We start from the raw sequence: 20,574 nt of genomic DNA on the forward strand, positions 1-20,574 counted from the left end.
AGGCCTAAACCTTGAACAATATTTCTTAGTTGGTATGTAAAGCATAGTAGCTTCCAAGATAAGTTCTTTGAATGCTTCCCATTTTGAATTTGCTGTTGGTAACATCATCAGTCGGTCCCACTGTATAGAATTTAAATACTGTCTCAGTCCATCGTAGTCGCCTTTACGAAATCAATAACCCTTCCCTTTACCCCTAATGGTAGTTACCTCTTTGAGTAAATCCCACTTCAGCACACAGTGATCACTGCCACCTAGTGGGTCATTTATCTGCAGATTCTTAATGCATGAAGAATCACTGCTGATAATCAAATCAAGAGTATTCCACCCTCTAGTTGCCTCCCGAACATGCTGATGCAGAAAACAATCATCCAATAAATCCACAAAAGCCTTGCTTGTGTGTGAGTGACCAGCCCCTAAATTCCAGTCAATATCTGGGAAATTAAAATCTCCCATTATAAGACTCTCTGATTTACTGGCCAACTCTATTTCCCTGTACAGTTTCTTATTATACTCATCAGAGTCATTAGGCCTATAGCACACTCCTACTCTCAATTTTGATCTCCCAATGCTTATGTAACACCAAACTGACTTGACACGGCACTGTCCAGCGATGTCCACTGGCTTCACTTCCTTGGATTTTATGTATTTCTTAACTAATAGCATAACCCCTCCTCCCTTCCTATCCAGTCTGTCCTTTCTGTAGACGTTGTACTCCCCAAATTCCAATTCTGCATTCCTTATATCTGTGTGACACCACATCTCTGATATCCCAACAATATCTGCCTTTGATGTTTTGAGCAATACCTCAAATTCATCAAATTTATTTACTAAACTCCTAGCATTGGTGTACACGCAAGTATACATGCACCTATTTATATTCTTAGGTACCCTAACACAACCCATGTGTTTACTTGTACCGCAATGACTCCCAGCAGTCTCTGAAATATCCTGCATCTTGTTTTTCAGGCTTCTGCTCATTCCAATAGAAGCAGTGCAAGAATCTCTTTCACCTCTGCCAGTGGCTACTGTTAATCTATTCGTCTTTGTCTCCCCCCAAGCTAGCAGTTTTCCTACCCACCTAACACTGCCTCGATAGCATCAGCAAATATTCTTGCCCCCTTTTTATTTAAGTGTATCCCATCCCTGTAGAAGCAATCTCTCCTGTTAACAAGTACAGTCCAGGCTGAAAAAAATTCTACCCCTTGAGCCTTGCACAGTCTTTCCAGGGCTGAATTGATCGACAAGGGTCTCATCATATACTCCCTCCTATCGTGTCTGGGCAGAATTGCAGACGCTTTCAAATTCAACCCTATTTCACGGCTTTTTTTCAACAGCAACCTCTACTTGTTAAGCAATTCTGCCGGTCTCCTACTCTTGATATCATTAGTGCCAACATGTACAACTATATCACCTTTTGTGCCCTTAAAAGATGATATCTGCTCTACGTCATCAACCTTTGCCCCTGGCAGACATACCCTGGTCCTGTTCCACCTATCCTTTTTACAAAGCATGTTCCCCGTTTCCCTGACAATAGTCACCAACAACTACTAGTTCCTTTGGGACCAGCGCATTCTGCCTTGGGGGTTGCCGCTAGATTTCTAGGCAAGATATATCATCTTGCCTAGAAATCAGAGTGTCGCCAAAGATAAGCATAGGAGCAGAAGAATCCTTTTTGCGAGATATAAGACAAGACTCCGTTTAAGAAGGATTGAAATCAACTAAGTTGTCTTTGCCCCACTGGAGAATTACCTGAAGATCGGCATTTAAGGAATTGGTAGCAGATATTCGAGAAGTCGAAGCAGATTGAGAAGGGCAAGGTTTGTCAGAATTGAAAGTGAATGCAATGTGCTATCATCGGCAAAACTATGGATAGGATTTCCAGTCAATGAAAGAGAGTCATTAATATAAAAGAGGAAAATAGTGGGGGAAAGAACTGAACCTTGGGGGGGCACCAACATTAGTGGAGAAGTTAGAAGACAGAGCCATCTACCATCACCCTCAGTGTGTGATCAGAGAGAAAACTGGATAACCAATTACAAAAAACAGTCGGCAAACTACAAGATGAAAGCTTGTTTAGACGACCTTCATGTCAAACACGATCGTAAGCCTTTGAGATGTCAAGAGCAACTGCTTGTGTTTCACCGAACTTTTCCATTGAATTTGTCCATAAATGGGTAACATAAGCCAGAATATTACCAGTGGATCGACACTGATGGAATCAAAACTGGCGATCGTTGATCAGGCGGAAGGTTTCTAGGTAGTTTAAGAGTAAGCAGTTACTTGATTTCTTCATTACTTTAGAAAGAATAGAAGTAATTGCAATGGGATGATAATTGGAGGGGAGGGATTTGCTGCCCTTTTTAGGAACTGCCTGAATATGAGCAAATTTTCAAGCAGAAGGAAAAACACCTTTAGAGTAAGAAAGTGAAAAAAGGCAGCAAAGAGCAGGAGTAAGTTCAGTAGCACAGGTTTTGAGAACAAGAGGAGAAATAGCATCAGGACCTGAAGCTTTCTAACCATCAAGATTTGTCAAAATCCTTCTGACATCCTTTTTTAGCATTAGCAAGGGCACATGATGCAAGAAAGCAAGCTTATATAGCATCAGCCAAAAAAAAAAAAAAAAAAAAAAAAACACCTCATTTCACTGATCCACCTGCTCCAAATGTATGTCTAGTTCTGCCTTGAATCTGTTTAATCTATCAATCTCTGCAACAACAGATGGAAGTTTGTTCCAGCAATCAACCACCCGCTGACTAAAGGAAAACTTCCGAACATCCACCTTACAACTTTCTTTTCTCAATTTGAATTTATGCCATCTCACGCAATTATTCTGAGCAAGAGGAATAATCCCATCAGCATTGTGCATGCTCGAACCATTCAAGGCTTTATACAACTCAGTCAGATCACCTCACAAGTGCCTAGTCTCCAGACACTGTAATTTGCAAAACTTAAGCCTTTCTTTGTAAGAGCAACCCTTTGTTCCATTCGCTAAACTTGTTGCCCTTCTCTGTACTTGTTCCAACAACTCTACATCCTTCTTAAAATGAGTCATCCAGACCTGTATACAGTACTCAAAGTGTGGCCTGACCATTGCCTTATACAAGGAGATAATCATTATTATATCTGCTAGAAAATTTCCTGTTTATCAATGACAAGACACCATAGGCTACCCTTGCAGACCGTCTGCACTGTTCAGAAAACAAATTCATATATGCCTGCACAATTACCTCCAAGTCCTTTTCATTCTCTACCTCTGCCAGTGTAGTACCACACAGTTGATACATTACTCTGAGGTTACTGCTTCCCATATGCAGTATTTTACATTTGTCAATGTTAAACTTCATTTGCCGCCTCAGTTCATCTACTCAACTTTTCTAGATCCTGTTGCAGCAGCGTACTGTCATTACTGTCATTAACAACCCTACCGACCTTCGTTCATCTGCAAACTTGGACATTAAGCCTGATATACCATCGTCAATATCATTAACGAATACAGAAAACAATGTTGGACCCAACACTTGAAACCTGGGGGACTCCACTAATAACATTAGTCCACGAAGAGCAGTGTCCATTGATTACCACTCTCTGTCTTCTCCCACTCAACCATCCATTTTAATGGAAGACCACAGGAGGCACTGAATGAAGCGTGTTTGAAATGGCAGGAGGTGTTTTACCAAGATCATTAATACATGAGTGAAGGAAAAATGGGATGCTAGCAGGTCAGCTTTATCCTTGGCTGAAGTGACAACAGAACCATCTGGTTTTGACAGAGGTGGGAGCAGAGATGAACAAAAGTTGCCGCCAAAAGCTTTGGCAAGAGATCAGAATGCTTGGCTACCATTAGGACATGAAGCAAGTTTTCTATTCTTAACCTGTTCAAAATCTAGTTTGGACTGATTAATAACTGCTTTACAATTGTTGCGAGCTTTGGTGTAAGCAGAAAATGAAACTGAAGAATTGGAAACAAGCCAATTATGATATTCAACATTCTTCTCTTCAACAGCTTTAGCACATTTATTGGAATTCCAAGGTTTAGATAAAGGATGAAATTTTAAAGTGGAGTGTGGAATAAAGGATTCCAATTCCTACAAGAATAATTTCACTGACTCGATCTGAGCAAACGTTGACATCAGAAGTTTTGAAACAGTAATCCGACCAAGGAAAAGAAGAAAAGAAATCTTGCAGGTCATCCCATTTTGCATTCTTGTAATGCCAAACAACACAAGGTTGGCAATAGCCATGAGATAAAGTCTCTATTGGAGAAGAGACAATCACCAAGTTGTGATCTGAGATGCCTAAAGGACCACTCACTTCGACCGTACACAGTGGTACCTCGGTATATGTCTGCTTTGGAATAAGTTCAACTTGATACACGTCCTGTTTGGACACGAAAAATTTTGTTTGATATACGACATTTGTTTGGACTACAATTCGCGTGAGTTAAAATGAGTCACGACACCTTGTGCTACCCTTGTTTACCTCTCTCGAGACAAAGTCACGACTCAGAGATGCCAGATCTTACCCCCTCTCTAAAAATCAAATAAAAGCCAACCAAGGACAGATGCTAGCAAAGTACGCGTGCCCGTTTTCACTCGGCTTTGTGAATAAAACTGGCCGAGGACGTATGCGTGCTTATGTCCTCGATCGACTGAATTCAGTTTTTGGAGTGGGGGTAAGATCTGGCATCTCTGCCACTACTGCCCACGAGCGTCAGTACGACAGTTTCTACCATTCAGTGAACAACCCGCTCTATAACTCTCTGTGAATTTTCACATGATTTTGTGTTTTTTCACGTAAATTTTTTGTAAATTCATTAACCATGAGTTCTAAGAAAGTTAATGTGAAGCGCCAAGCAATGAAGAAAATGGTTAGGGTCACCATGGAGGTAAAAGAAAGAGATTGTTGAAAAGTACGAAGGTGGCATGCTTATCCGGGACTTGGCTGCTGCATACCCTATGCTAAGAATGACGGTATCTACGATTGTGAAAAACAAAGACGTTATTAAATCTGCTAACGTTGCGAAGGGGGTGAAATCGATTACCAAACAAAGATCAGGGACATTAGAGCATGTTGAGAAATTGCTTTTGATCTGAATAACAGGAAAACAGTGTGCTGGCAATAGCGTATCGGAGGCAATGATTTGCGAAAAGGCAAAACTGATGCATGCGGATCTTTTGAAAAACAAGGCAGGAACGTGCCAAGAAAGTGAAGTGTTTAAAGCCAGCCATGGCTGGTTTGATAATTTTAAGAGGACTGGCATTCACAGTGTTGTTAGGAATGGAGAGGGAGCCAGTGCTGATAAAGATGCCGCCAATGATTTTGTTACAGAGTTTGGGGAATTTGTGGCGGTTTTGTTCCCCAACAAGTTTTTAATTGTGATGAAACAGGCCTGTTTTGGAAGAAACTGCCTAACAGGACCTATATTACACAAGAGGAGAAGGCATTGCCAGGGCACAAGCCAATGAAGGACAGGCTAACTCTCTTGTTCTGTGGCAATGCAAGTGGGGATTGCAAACTGAAGCCTCTACCACTCTGAAAACCCAAGGACCTTTAAGAAACATAATATGCAGAAAACTCAGTTACCTGTGATGTGGAGGTCAAACAGCAACAACAAGGCTTGGGTAACCAGAGAATATTTTCAGCGAATGGTTTAATGTTATGTTTGGGCCAAGTGTGAAAAGTTATTTAGAGGAGAAAAACCTGCCTCTGAAGGCCCTCCTCATAATGGACAATGCTCCAGCTCACCCTCCAAGCTTGCAGGACTATGTGCTGCCGGAGTTTGACTTCATCACTGTAAAGTTCCTCCCCTCTAACACGACTCCTCTCATTCAGCCCATGGACCAGCAGGTCATCAGTACTTTCAAGAAACTCTACACTAAAGCACTATTCCAGAGGTGCTTTGAAGTGACCTCTGACACAGAATTAACCCTGAGAGAGTTTTGGAAAGCTCACTTTACTATCGTCCATTGCATATCTCTCATTGACAAAGCCTGGTAGGAAGTTTCCTACAGAACAATGAACTCTGTTTGGAGGAATTTGTGGCCAGAAGCAGTGACTGAAAGGGACTTTGAGGCTGTGCCTATAGTGGAGGATATTGTCTCTCTGGGCAGGTCCATGGGTCTGGATATGAGTGATGGTGATGTGGAGGAGTTAGTGGAGGGGCACAGGGAAGAGCTGACCACTGAGGAGCTGCAGAAACTTGAGAAGGAGAACAAGACTAAGATGGATACACTCTCTTCAGGCTCGGAGGAGGAGATAGAGGAAGCCCTTACTTCATTAATCAAGGAAATCTTTGCCAAATGGATGGATGTCAAAAACTTTGCAGAGAAGTACCACCCCAACAAAGCCCAAACAAGCTGTAATAGCATTGTTTGGAATGACCAGACATGTCACATTTCCGAAACATCCTGAGGAGAAGGCAAAAGCAAAGTTCTTTGGACAGATTTTTAGTAACCGTCAAACCTGGTGATCTTCAACCAGGTCCAAGTAGGAAAAGAGACAGAAAAGAGAAAATTAAAGTTTGTTAAATTTTCATTTATTTCATCTAATTGCTTTTGTATTTATGTATTTTAGTATTAAGCAGTGTTTAAATTATTTTATACAACCCCATCAATGTATAATATGCCAATAACAACAGGATTTTTTTTCATGGGAATGGATTAATCATTTTCCCTTTATTTCTTATGGGAAAAATACGTTTGGTATACGTCCTGTTTGGTATAAGTCCAAGGGTCTGGAACAGATTAAGGACATATACCGAGGTACCACTGTACTTAGAAGGGTTGTTTGTGTGAAAAAGATCAAGCGTGTTGGCTTTATGTTTAGGATTGTCCGGTATTCTCATAGGTAAATGAACACTCTGTACAAAGTAATTAGTAATTGCAAAAGCCTCAGCATCTTGACCAGCTGGGTCTGTATGACTAGAGAATGGAAGCCAGTTGGAGTTGTGAACATTAATATCACCAAGGAAAATTACCTCACTGTTAGGAAAGTTGGACTGGAGAAAGTTAAGTTGCAAAGAGAGGAAGTCATAGAGCTCCAAGTGATTAGTGGATTTGGGAGAACGGTAGAGATGACAGATGACACAACACAATGAGGTAGAGAGATTTTAAGCCAGAGATGATTGAAAAGAAGAGGTTCAAAATTACCAAGTCTCTTACAGGGAATATTGGAATGGACATATGCACAAGTACCACCTTGAGGCGAAAGGAATCATACAGCGAATAATTTGGGCAACTGAGATGAGCAGTGGTTGAATCAACCGATAACTGAGATTCTATCAGAAAAAGTACATGGAGTTTTTGCAGACTGTAAGTGGAAATGGACATAACTGAGATTAGAACTGAGACCACGTATATTTATGTAATGAACTAGGAAGTGTTTGGGAGGTTTAGATGTTTTCACAGATAAGCTTGCTCTATTACTTTGACAATTCATGGTGTATTCAATAGTGAAAAAGGTTGGGGGGGGGGTTTGCTGTATGAAGTAATAAAATTTTTGGATATAGCTTGATAGTATGAATCAGAGTTGTAATGCTCATAATATGGTCTACGTTGATGACAATATTTGTAAAATAATAAGAGAAGTTTACCTCAATATAATACATAGAACACTTCTGTACGATACTCTTCAGCAATCAAAATGAAAAAATCGCAAATCTTACACTATAGTAAAAAATAAAAAATAATTAAAACTAAATTGAACACAATTAGGAATGAAATGAACACAAAGATCAATCTAACGCAATTAAATTAATTAAAAGAAATTTAACGGAAAAAATTTTTCGTTAAATTTTTCGTTCTGCAATTTTTTTTGTTAAATTTCTTTTAATTAATTGCATTAAATTGATTTTAATTGTGTTCATTTGATTTCTAATTGTGTTCAATTCAGTTTTAATTATTTTTTATTTTTTACTGTAATGTAATATTTGCAATTTTTTCATTTAAATTGCTGGTGAGTATCATATGGAAGTGTTTTATGTATTATATTGAGGTAAATTTCTCTTATTATTTTACAAGCATGGTAAGAATATACCGAGATCCTTGAAACGTGGCCTCGACAATGCCCCCCCCCCACATACATATACTCGGACTCCTTCAAGTCACTATCTGGCAGAGTAGAGGTAGCAAGATTATGCACTAGCTGATCCAGAAGCCTCCTACAGAGTTACTAATAGGTTCAGTCTGGTGTACTGACTAGTGGCCAGCCTGCAAACACCGTTTTAGAGCTGTACCCTCGAAATGTAACGAAGTTTGGATCTCGCCATGAAGTCCATCATAACCTGAAAATACATCAGTCATACTGCATAATGGAGAGATGGGGATGGGTTGACTGGAACTTAGCTCTGGAGACTAAACATGGGTTCCACCACTTCAAGCCTCCAGTACGCAAGGTGATGGTATTGTACCAGTTGATTAGTCATACACCACCTAGTGTTGCTGGTAACACAGACAGGTGGCACCCTGCTTAATTTGGTTCACACCTGGGGGGTCAACCACAGTGTGCTTACACATGGGGGTTATACCCAGGATTACTAATAGTCCCACCATTGTGAAGTTGCAATAAAAGATTTTGGCTGTCATAGCCTGTCCGGACTTTCCCAAAATTGGGTCCACTTGACTTGAGTGTCACCCGAATATCAGTTCCATCAGCGTTTTAGACTCCCAGGTAGCAAGTATAGCTTGTGTGGCATATCTGAGAGAATGTCTGCGACAACCTCAAGTTCAAACCTTACCTCCGTTTGGAGATTTATTAGGTGCATCGGCAACTATAGCCATAGTGCGCCATGGCCCTGGAGAGATTGTGCAAGGATCATGGGGGTAGAGTTTTTTTTTCAGTGTGGTCTGTGCTTTTTAACAGGAGAGACTGCTTCTACAGGGGTGCCTCCGTAGCCAGGTGGCCAGGAGCAGCAGTCCATAGCACACACTTCTTGATTAGACCGGGGTTTGAGCCAGTGACCACCAAATACGGAAAGGTCAGGGAATGACCACCGCATATCCCCAGAGCAATATGGCCTTAGTTGCTAATGCTCCTAAAAACCAAATAACAAACAACGAACAGCTTCTACAGGGATGGGGTACACTTAAATAGAAAGGTTGCAAGAATATTTGCTGCTGCTCTCAAGATAGTGTTAGGTGGGTTGGAAAACTGCTGGCTTGGGGGGGGATTCACAGACTAAAAGATTAACAGTGGCTGCAGGCAGAGGCGAAAGTGATTCTGTGCACTGCTTCTATTGGAATGAGCAGCCTGGAAAGCAAGTTGTTGCTGGGGATTTCCAGGACTGCCGGGAGTCATAGGGAAACAAGTAAATACATGGGCTGTGTTATGGTAACTAAGAGTAGGAACAGATGCATGTATACTTGCATGTACACCAATGCTAGAAGTATAGTTAATAAATTTAATGAGTTCGAAGTGCTGGTCAAGACATCCAAGGTGGATATTTTTGGGATATCAGAGATGTGGTGTCACACAGATATAAGCAGTGCAGAATTGGAATATGGGGGGTACAATATGTACAGAAAGAATAGACAAGACAGGAATGGGAGGGGTTATGCTGTTAGTTACTGCATATGGGTAGTACTAAGAATGGTAATTACAAAATATAAGGAAGTACATCCAATTGATGTTGGTGGAAAATGCAATGTCGAGTCTGTTTGGTGTGACATAAGCACTGGGAAAGGGAAAATGAGAGTAGTTGTGTGCTATAGCCCTAATGAATCTGATGAGTATAATGAGCAATTGTGCAGAGAAATAAAGTGGTCCAGTAAATAAGAGTGTATTATAATGGGGGGGTTTTAACTTTCCAGATACTGACTGGAACTTGTGGGTTAGTCACTCACACACTATCAAAATTTTTGTGTATTTATTGGATGACTGTTTTTTATAGCAACATATTCAAGAGGCAACTAGAAAGTAATACTCTTGATCTGATTATCAGCCGTGACTATTCATGCCTTGAGAGTTTGCAGATAAAGGAACCACTGAGTGACAGTGATCACAGTGTGCGTAAAGGTGACTACAGTGGTCTCTGAGATTTTTTTTTAATTCTATAGAGTGGGACCAATTGATGATGTTACCAACAGCAAATTATAAATGGTAAGCCTTCAGGGACTTAACCTTGGTGGCTACTAGGCTTTTCATACCAACTAAGAAATATTGTTCAACGTTTAAGCCTAAATGGATGGCAGATGAATTAATGAGGTTCGTGGCAGAGAAGAAAATGCATGGGATTCATATAAATTATCAGACTACACAGAAGCGTATTGAAGATATAAGCTAGTCTGTAATCATGTCACAAAGGAGGCTAGGCATGCGAAGGCAGATTACAAGAAATCTTTGGCAAAGGATGCAAAGAAAAACAACAAAGAGTTCTTTACTTATGTAAACTCTAGAAGGAAAGGAATGAATCAGATTTGGTCGACTTAACATAGATGGTTTGACTTTTGATGATCATGCTCAGGTAGCTAATCAACTGAATGAGTATTTTGCATCTACATTCACACATGAGGAGTTATTCAAGGAGGTGAATGCCAGAAGTTTACCAAACTCTAACAGGGAGCTAAGTGATTTTGTAATAACTGAGAGCAAAGTGGAGGAGAAATTATTGAAGTTAAATTTAATGAAGCCACCCAGGGTGAATGGGATCTATCCAGTTATATTAAATGAGGCAGCAAAGGAAATAAGCAAACCCTTAGACATAATTATGAGAGCTTCCTTGGATTCAGGGGAGGTCCCCATGAACTGGAGGTGTGCAAACATCTCCAATTCACAAAGGGGGTTCAAAAGGTGACACAAGTAACTATAGACTTGTTTGTTTAACTTGTATTCTGGGGAAAATAATGGAGTCACTGGTTAAAGAAGCATTGCAGGATCAACTAGACAAGACTGCAGTAATAGTTAAGACACAGCATGGGTTTATTAAAGGGACGTCTTGTCTGACCAATTTGATTGGATACTATGATGTTATTACAAAGGAACCGGATGCAAAAAATAACGTTGATATCATATACTTGGATTTCAGGAAAGCTTTTGATACTGTTGCACATGGAAGACTGATGTACGAATTGGAGTGGTATGGCATTAACGGCAAGTTGCTACAATGGATGAAGGGATGGTTGTGTGGGAGATGACAGAGATTGGTAAACAGTGGACCGTGCTCTTTGTGCACTAATGTTATTAGTGGAGTTCTCCAAGGATCATTGTTATGTATATTCATCAGTGATATTGAAGAAGGTATATCTGGCTTAATATCCAAGTTTGGAGATGATACGAAGGTTGACAGGGTTGTTAATGACAGTAAAGATAGTATGCTACTGCAACTGGATCTAGATAAGTAGGGCAAATGGGCTGGGAAGTGGCAACTGAAGTTGGTCATTGACAAATGTAAAGTACTGGGGGGAAACAAAGACGAATAGATTAACAGTAGCCACTGGCAGAGGTGAAAGAGATTCTTGCACTGCTTCTATTGGAATGAGCAGAAGCCTGAAAAACAAGATGCAGGATATTTCAGAGACTGCCAGGAGTCATTGCGGTACAAGTAAACACATGGGTTGTGTTAGGGTAGCTAAGAATAGAAATAGGTGCATGTATACTTGCGTGTACACCAATGCTAGGAGTTTAGTAAATAAATTTGATGAATTTGAGGTATTGCTAAAAACATCAAAGGCAGATATTGTTGGGATATCAGAGACGTGGTGTCACACAGATATAAGGAATGCAGAACTGGAATTTGGGGAGTACAAAGTCTACAGAAAGGATAGACAGGATAGGAAGGGAGAAGGTGTTATGCTATTAGTTAAGAAATACATCAAATCCAAGGAAGTGAAGCCAGTGGACATCGCTGGACAGTGCAGTGTTGAGTCAGTTTGGTGTGACATAAGCATTGGGAGATCAAAATTGAGAGTAGGAGTGTGCTATAGGCCTAATGACTCTGATGAGTATAATAAGATACTGTACAGGGAAATAGAGTGGGCCAGTAAATCAGAGAGTCTTATAATGGGAGATTTTAATTTCCCAGATATTGACTGGAATTTGGGGGCTGGTCACTCACACACTAGCAAGGCTTTTGTGGATTTATTAGATGATTGTTTTCTACATCAGCATGTTCATTAGGCAACTAGAGGGAAGAATACTTTTGATTTGATTATCAGCAGTGATTCTTCATGCATTAAGAATCTGCAGATAAATGAACCACTAGGTGGCAGTGATCACAGTGTGCTGAAGTGGGATTTACTCAAAGAGATAACTACCATTAGGGGTAAAGGAAAGGGTTATTGCTTTCGTAAAGGCGACTACGATGGACTGAGACAGTATTTAAATTCTATACAGTGGGACCAACTGATGATGTTACAAACAGCAAATGCAAAATGGGAAGCATTCAAAGAACTTATCTTGGAAGCTACTAGGCTATACATACCAACTAAGAAATATTGTTCAAGGTTGGCCTAAATGGATGTCAGATGAACTGATGAGGCATATGGCATAGAAGAAACATGCATGGGATACATACAAATTAACACATGACACAGAAGCCCATGATAGATACAAGTTGATCTGTAACCAAGTTGGCAGGCGAAGGCAGATTACAAGAAATCTTTGGCAAGGGATGCAAAGAAAAAGAGCAAAGAGTTCTTTACTTATGTAAACTCTAGAAGGAAGGGGATGAATCAGATTGGTCCACTTGATATCGATGGGTCAACTGTTGATGATCCTGCTCAAGTAGCTAACAAACTAAATGAATATTTTGCATCGACATTCACACTGAGGAGTTATTTAGCGAGGGGAAAGCCAGAGGTGTATTCAACTCTAGCAGTAAGCTAGAGAATCTTGTAATAACTGAGAGTACAGTGGAGGAGAAATTGTTGAAGATAAACGCAGAAAGGCACCCGGGGTGGATGGGATCTATCCAGTTATATTAAAGGAGGCAGCAAAGGAAGTAAGCAAAACCTTAGCCATAATTATGAGAGCTTCCTTGGACTCAGGGGAGGTACCCACAGACTGGAGATGTGCAAATGTCACCCCAATTCACAAAGGAGGATCAAAGGCTGACACAAGTAATTATAGCCCTGTGAGTTTAACTTCTGTTCCAGGAAAATTAATGCAGGCACTAGTTAAAGAAGCACTGCAGGATCATTTAGACAAGACTTCAGCTATAGCTCGGACACAGCATGGTTTTGTTAAGGGGAAGTCTTGCCTGACCAATTTGATTGGATACTATGATGCAGTCACAAAGGAACTGGATGCAGGGAATAACTTTGATATTATATACTTGGATCTTAGAAAGGCTTTTGATACTGTTGCACATGGAAGACTGCTGCTCAAATTGGAGCAGTGTGGCATTGGTGGCAAATTGCTGCTGTGGATAAAAGGGGTGGCTAAGGGGGAGAAGACAGAGAGTGGTAATCAATGGACACTGCTCGTTGTGGACTAAAGTTATTAGTGGAGTCCCTCAGGGCTCAATGTTGGATCCATTATTGTTTTCTGTATTCATGAATGATATTGATGATGGTATATCAAGCTTAATGTCGAAGTTTGCAGACGATACAAAGGTAGGCATGGTTGTCAAGGACACTACTGACACTATGCTGCTGCAACAGGATCTGGAAAGGTTGAGCAGATGGGCTGAGAGGTGGCAAACGAAGTTTAACATTGACAAATGTAAAGTACTACACATGGGAAACAGCAACCCAGGAGCAACGTATCAACTCTGTGGTACTACACTGACAGTGGTAGAGAATGAAAGGGACCTGGGGGTGGTTGTGCAGGCAGATATGAAGTTCTCTGAGTAGTGCAGATGGGCTGCAAGAGTAGCTCATGGTGTCTTATCAATGATATACAGGAATTTTTCTAGCAGGGATAAGGAGGTGATTATTCCCTTGTATAAGGCAATGGTCAGGCCACACCTAGAGTACTGTATACAGGTCTGGAGGCCTCATTTCAAGAAGGATGTAGAGCTGCTGGAACGAGTACAGAGAAGGGCAACAAGATTAGTGAATGGAACAAAGGGGTGCTCTTACGAAGAAAGGCTTAAGTTTTGCAAATTACAGTGTCTGGAGACTAGGCATCAGCGAGGTGATCTGATAGAGTTGTATAAAGCCTTGAATGGTTTGAGCATGCTCAATGCTGATGGGATTCTTCCTCTTGCTCAGAATAATCACCTGAGAGGGCATAAATTCAAATTGAGGAAAGACAGATGTAGGATAGACGTGCGGAAATTTGCCTTTAGCCAGCGGGTGGTTGGTTGGTGGAACAGACTTCCATCCCTTGTCGTGGAAGTTGATAGCCTAAATAAGTTTAAGGCTCAGCTGGACAGATATTTTGAACGAACAGAGGGGTGAAGTGGAAGTGGGTTTTTTTTTTTTTTTTGGCTGATGCTGCATAAGCTTGCTTTCTTGCAACAAATGCCTCTACTAATGCTAAATGCTAATGCTAGTACTGCATATGGGTAGCAGTAATTCAAGTGAAACCTACCAACTGTGTGGTACTACACTTGGGGATGTAGAGAGTAAAAAAGAAAAATGGGGATAATTGTACACTCAGATATGAAGTTTGCTGAGCAGCGCAGACAGACGTGTGTTTTCTTACATGTGAATTTTCGATTGATACAAAACCCAAATAATTTACAAATTTTTTACAGTTCACAATAAATGTTTGAAAATCCCATCGCCAACTTCAATGCACTTTGCAGCCTTTGTGGTAATATGATGTGTTGTTCTTCTGAGGTCATCTTGTCATTCCTTTACGAGGGCAGCAGTATCCAAAATGCGAGCGAGCAATTTGTCACCTGTATTCACCTTTTCTTTATATACTGCGCTTTTTATCCATCTCCACAAACAAAAATCTAATGGATTGAGGTCGGAGACCTTAGTGGGCAATGAACAGGACCACCACGGCTGATCCATCGTTCAGGGAAAGTTCGATTTAGTATTGTAACACCAGATGGGTATAATGTGCAGGAGCTCCATCACGCTCAAAGTACATACCAATCCTTGTAGCCAAGGGAACATCCCCCAATAGCAGTAGAAGTTTGTTTTGCAGAAATTTTAGGTAAATGGGCCTTGTAAGACAATTTTGTAAAAGAACAGTCCCAGTCAACTGATTGTCGATGATACTGCACCACACATTTACAGAGAAGTGATGTTGAAAATTTGTTTCTACAGTGGCATGTGGATTTTCGTCTGACCACCTGTGAGAGTTGTAGGTGTTGTTGAGACTGTCACGGGCGAAAGTAGCTTCATCACTGAATAGCATTAATGGAATTAATCAGCAATTAGCATTTATCCACCGACAAAAGTACCATCTGTGGAACACCGATACTCGTAGAAATTCTTTGTGTGCTAATAGTAGGACTACGTTCTGCCAACTGAAGAATGTGTTCTATTTCATCCACATTTTGTTCATTTGCAACTTTCAGAAGAAATATGAGTGCTGGGAACTGTACCAGTCTCACACAGTTTGGTGTAAGCACTAGTAAATGCTCTTGAAGCAGTATTCTGTGGTTAAGAAACCGCGGACGGTATTCTCTACAAGCAGCAGCAGTAGCACTTCTACCACGAAAACCGTATACAAATGCCATATCGGTATATTCAGCATGTGTGAAGATGTGCAGCATTCTTAACAACACTTCTACCACCAAACAGCATCAGGTTATAACTGCTTCTTGGTCATCTGATTTAGGAAGCTGTGCACACCAGTTTCAAACAGCTTTATCTCTATATCCATTAAGAATTAGACACATGTTTATTTGAACTTTTTTACTTAGAATAATTGATACTATAACCTCCCAAAATATTTACTCTTCCTCTTGAATTACCCTTTATAATAAATGGCGGGTTGTTTATTATATATATTTTGAAAATGACTGTAGTCCTGGTTGTGCACGTTCACAGCTGGATGTTGCTCACCCCTGATTTTCACCCCTCATCCCATTTCACCTTCTTATAATGCCAGATGACATGGGACTGAGAATAGCTGAGAAAGAGAGTCTACATTGAAGAAGAGAGAGAACATCACCAAATTATGATCTGAGGTACCTAAAGAATCACTAATATTAACTGTGCTCTTTGAAGAATTGTTGGTGAGGAAAAGATCAAGAATGTTGGCTGTGTGGTTAGGATTGTCTAGTACTTTGGTATGTAAATGAAGTTGTGCAAGGTCATTAGTAATCGCAAATGAAGCACCTTGATCACTCAGTTGCCTGTAACTAGGACTGAAGCCAGCTAGAATTTGAATGTTAAAATTGCCATGGAAAATTACTTCACTGTTAGGAATGTTAGACTGGGCGAAGATAGATTTTTTTGAAGAAAGGAAGTCAATAAGTACTGAGTAATTCATAGAGTCGGGAGCATGATAGAGGCAGTAGATAAATTTGACAGAATGAGATAGAGGGTTTAAGCAGGAAGGAGATTAAAAAGAGTAGATTATAGATTGGGATGTCTCTGACAAGGAATACTGGAATGGATATATGCATAAGCACCACCTTTGATTCAAATGCATTCACAGAGTGTATAATTAAGGCAACTGAGATGGGTGATGATTGAGAAAACTAAGAGGTTCTGTCAGGAGAGGCAAGTTTGGCTTGGCAGATTATAGATGGAAATGGACATCATTGAGATTGAAATTGAGACCCAGTATACTTGTGCAATGAGTGAGGAAGTTTCTAGGAGGTTTAGCACTTTTCACAGATAAATTTGTTCTGTTACTTTTATTATTCATAATGCATTGTGTAGATAAGGTGAGGTGCAACCATATGATTAATGAAATTTTTTGATTTTGAAACAAAAATGTTTCCAGCTGCAACATGACCTCACTACCCAGACTCCCTCCAGTCACTAGCCTCTTTGACCCTTCTTTTGATAAATTCCATTGTTCAAAAGAAGAGTCTAAATTAAAATTGTGGCAGTATATGCTAGTATTTCCCTTTTCTATATGTTAGTGTTTAGCAATTCTTGTTTCATATAACATCCCCGTCTTGCAGATGTACATTTTCCTGCACTCGATTGTAATATGCCTTCTAGTCAAGGGAATGGCATCACTTAAAATATTACTCATTTTGTTTATTGGTTTAATTACCACATCAAGACTATTTGTTTTGAATTCTCATAGTTCCCCCCCCCCCCCCTATTTCTTTTATATGGTATTATGACTGCTTTTTTGAATTTGTCTCCATTCAGCATTTTTTTATTTTGATGTGAGGTAGAATTTTTGTAATTTTCCATGTATTTGCATATGGTTTTTTTGACCAAGTCCCTCAAAACCACGAAAACTTGAAACAGTTTCTCACATGGTATAACAGTGTTCCCCCCCGGTATAACAGTGTTTCCCCCCCCCCCAATTAACTTCTAACTTAGAAAGTAAGTGAATCACAAAAAAGATTTGAAATAGCTACAAAATCTTAGACTCATGACCAAGACTTGGGCCAAAACAGTTTGTTTCATAAGTTCATCCTTAAGTTAAATGCAGACATTTCTAAAGCAAACCACATTTTCATATACCTTTATGCTTTGATTATTATAAACATATTTATTACCCTCTCCCTTTTTTTAATTTAGCAACTAGCAGTTTAATTGGTGTTTTGCTCTATGGTTGCTGAAATACTACAGTTAAAGTTTGCTAGTAGTTATTAGAAAATTCAAGAAACTGGTTGCAGAACCTTAACTGAGTAGTGCTTGCAGTGTACCTCCTTAGTGCTGCTCCAAAATATCAATTGCATATTAATTGTTCTTTTCAGGTTAATGTTTGTTTGTAACTCTGTATACTTTTCTAAATATAGACGCAGATTTACTTGAGTTGTTTTGGGAATAAGCAGTTCCTCTTTACATGAAATTATACAGTGGACCCCCACTTTACAGTTGGTTCACTATACGATCAAATCACTTTACGATGGATTCTCCATAACAAAATACCGTTCACTATATGATATGTAGTAAGCGTTGGGTTCCAAAAATATTTTTTAAAAAAGGTGGGTACCTGTCGAGTACATTCTACATGTTAGCATTAGCATTAGTAGAGGCATATGATGCAAGAAAGCAAGCTTATTCAGCATCAGCCAAAAAAAAAGAAGAAAAAAAAAAAAAAAAAAAAAAACCACTACTCCCATTTCACCCCTCAATTCGTTCGAAATACCTGTCCAGCTGAGCCTTAAATTTGTTTAGGCTATCAACTTCAACAACAAGCGATGGAAGTCTATTCCACAAACCAACTGCCCGCTGGCTAAAGGCGAATTTCCACACATCTATCCGACATCCATCCTTCCTCAATTTGAATTTATGCCCTCTCAGGTGATTATTCTGAGCAAGAGGAAGAATTCCATCGGCATTGAGCATGCTCAAGCCATTCAAAGCCTTGTACACCTCTATCAGATCACCTCGGCGATGCCTAGTCTCCAGGCTCTGTAATTTGCAAAACTTAAGCCTTTCTTCGTAAGAGCAACCCTTTGTTCCATTCACTAATCTTGTTGCCCTTCTCTGTACTCGTTCCAGCAGCTCTACATCCTTCTTGAAATGAGGCCTCCAGACCTGTATACAGTACTCAAGGTGTGGCCTGACCAATGCCTTATACAAGGGAATAATCACATCCCTGTCCCTGCTAGAAAAATTGATGTATATCATTGACAAGACACCATGAGCTACTCTTGCAGCTCGTCTGCACTGCTCAGAGAACTTCATATCTGCCTGCACAATTACCCCCAGGTCCTTTTCATTCTCTACCACTGTCAGCGTAGTACCACAGAGTTGATACGTTGATCTGGGGTTACTGTTTCCCATATGTAGTACTTTACATTTGTCAATGTTAAACTTCATTTGCCACCTCTCAGCCCATCTGCTCAACCTTTCCAGATCCTGTTGCAGCAGCATAGTATCAGTAGTGTCCTTAACAACCCTGCCAACCTTTGTATCGTCTGCAAACTTGGACATTAAGCCTGATACACCATCATCAATATCATTTATAAATACAGAAAACAACAATGGACCCAACACTGAACCCTGAGGAACTCCACTAATAACATTAGTCCACGTTGAGCAGTGTCCATTGATTACCACTCTCTGTCTTCTACCACTCAACCATCCCTTTATCCATAGCAGCAATTTGCCTCGAATGCCACACTTCTCCAATTTGTGCAGCAGTCTTCCATGCGCAACAGTATCAAAAGCCTTTCTAAGATCCAAATATATAATATCAAAGTTATTCCCTGCATCCAGTTCTTTTGTGACTACATCATAGTATCCAATCAAATTGGTCAGACAAGACCTGCCCTTAACAAACCCATGCTGTGTCTGAGCTATAACTGAATTCTTGTCCAGATGATCCTGCAGTGCTTCTTTAACCAGTGCCTCCATTAATTTTCCTGGAACCGAAGTTAAACTAACAGGTCTATAATTACTTGTGTCAGCCTTTGATCCTCCTTTGTGAATTGGGGTTACATTCGCACATCTCCAGTCCATGGGTACCTCCCCTGAGTCCAAAGAAGCTCTCATAATTATGGCTAGGGGTTTGCTTACTTCCTTTGCTGCCTCCTTTAATATAACTGGATAGATCCCATCCACCCCGGGTGCCTTTTTTATGTTTATCCTCAACAATTTCTCCTCCACTTTCCTCTCAGTTATTAGAAAATCATCTAGCTCACTGCCAATGTTTACTTCACCTACGACATTCCCCTTCCTGAATAACTCCTCATGTGTGAATGTAGATGCAAAATACTCGTTTAGATTGTTAGCCACCTGAGCTGGATCCTCAACTGTTGAACCATCAACATCCAGTGGACCAATCTGATTCATCCCTTTCCTTCTTGAGTTTAAATAGGTAAAGAACTCTTTTCTGTTTTTCTTTGCATCCTTTGCCAAGGATTTCTCATAATCTGCCTTTGCCTGCCTAATCTCCTTTGTGACTTGGTTACAGACCAACTTATATCTATCATAGGCTTCCATGTCACCCATTAATTTGTATGTATCCCATGCATTTTTCTTCTCTGCCATATGTCTCATTAGTTCATCTGACAACCATTTAGGCCTGAACCTTGAACAATATTTCTTGGTTGGTATGTAAAGCCTGGTAGCTTCCAAGATTAGTTCCTTGAATGCTTCCCATTTTGAATTTGCTGTTGGTAACATCATCAGTTGGTCCCACTGTATAGAATTTAAATACTGTCTCAGACCAGCATAGTCTCCTTTACGAAAGCAAAAACCCTTCCCTTTACCTCTGATGGTAGTTACCTCCTTGAGTAAATCCCACTTCAGCACACTGTGATCACTGCCACCCAGTGGTTCATTTATCTGCAGATTCCTAATGCATGAAGAATCACTACTGATAATCAGATCAAGAGTATTACTCCCTCTAGTTGCCTCCCGAACATGCTGGTGTAGAAAACAATCATCCAATAAATCCACAAAAGCCTTGCTAGTGTGTGAGTGACCAACCCACAAATTCCAGTCAATATCTGGGAAATTAAAATCCCCCATTATAAGACTCTCTGATTTACTGGCCCACTCTATTTCCCTGTACAGTATCTTATTATACTCATCAGAGTCATTAGGCCTATAGCACACTCCTACTCTCAATTTTGATTTACCTATGCTT

The 20,574-nt window shown here is 40.1% G+C and overlaps 1 protein-coding gene across 1 annotated transcript in view; it reads left to right on the forward strand.

Moving 5' to 3' along the window:
- LOC150077008 (MAP/microtubule affinity-regulating kinase 3-like) overlaps nt 1-20,574 on the forward strand; it is a 392,997-nt gene that overhangs the window by 241,439 nt on the left and 130,984 nt on the right.

This window comes from Mastigoproctus giganteus, chromosome 12 (assembly GCF_048544385.1).
Source record: "Mastigoproctus giganteus isolate SK-2022 chromosome 12, ASM4854438v1, whole genome shotgun sequence".
Taxonomy (NCBI): Eukaryota; Metazoa; Arthropoda; class Arachnida; order Uropygi; family Thelyphonidae; genus Mastigoproctus; species Mastigoproctus giganteus.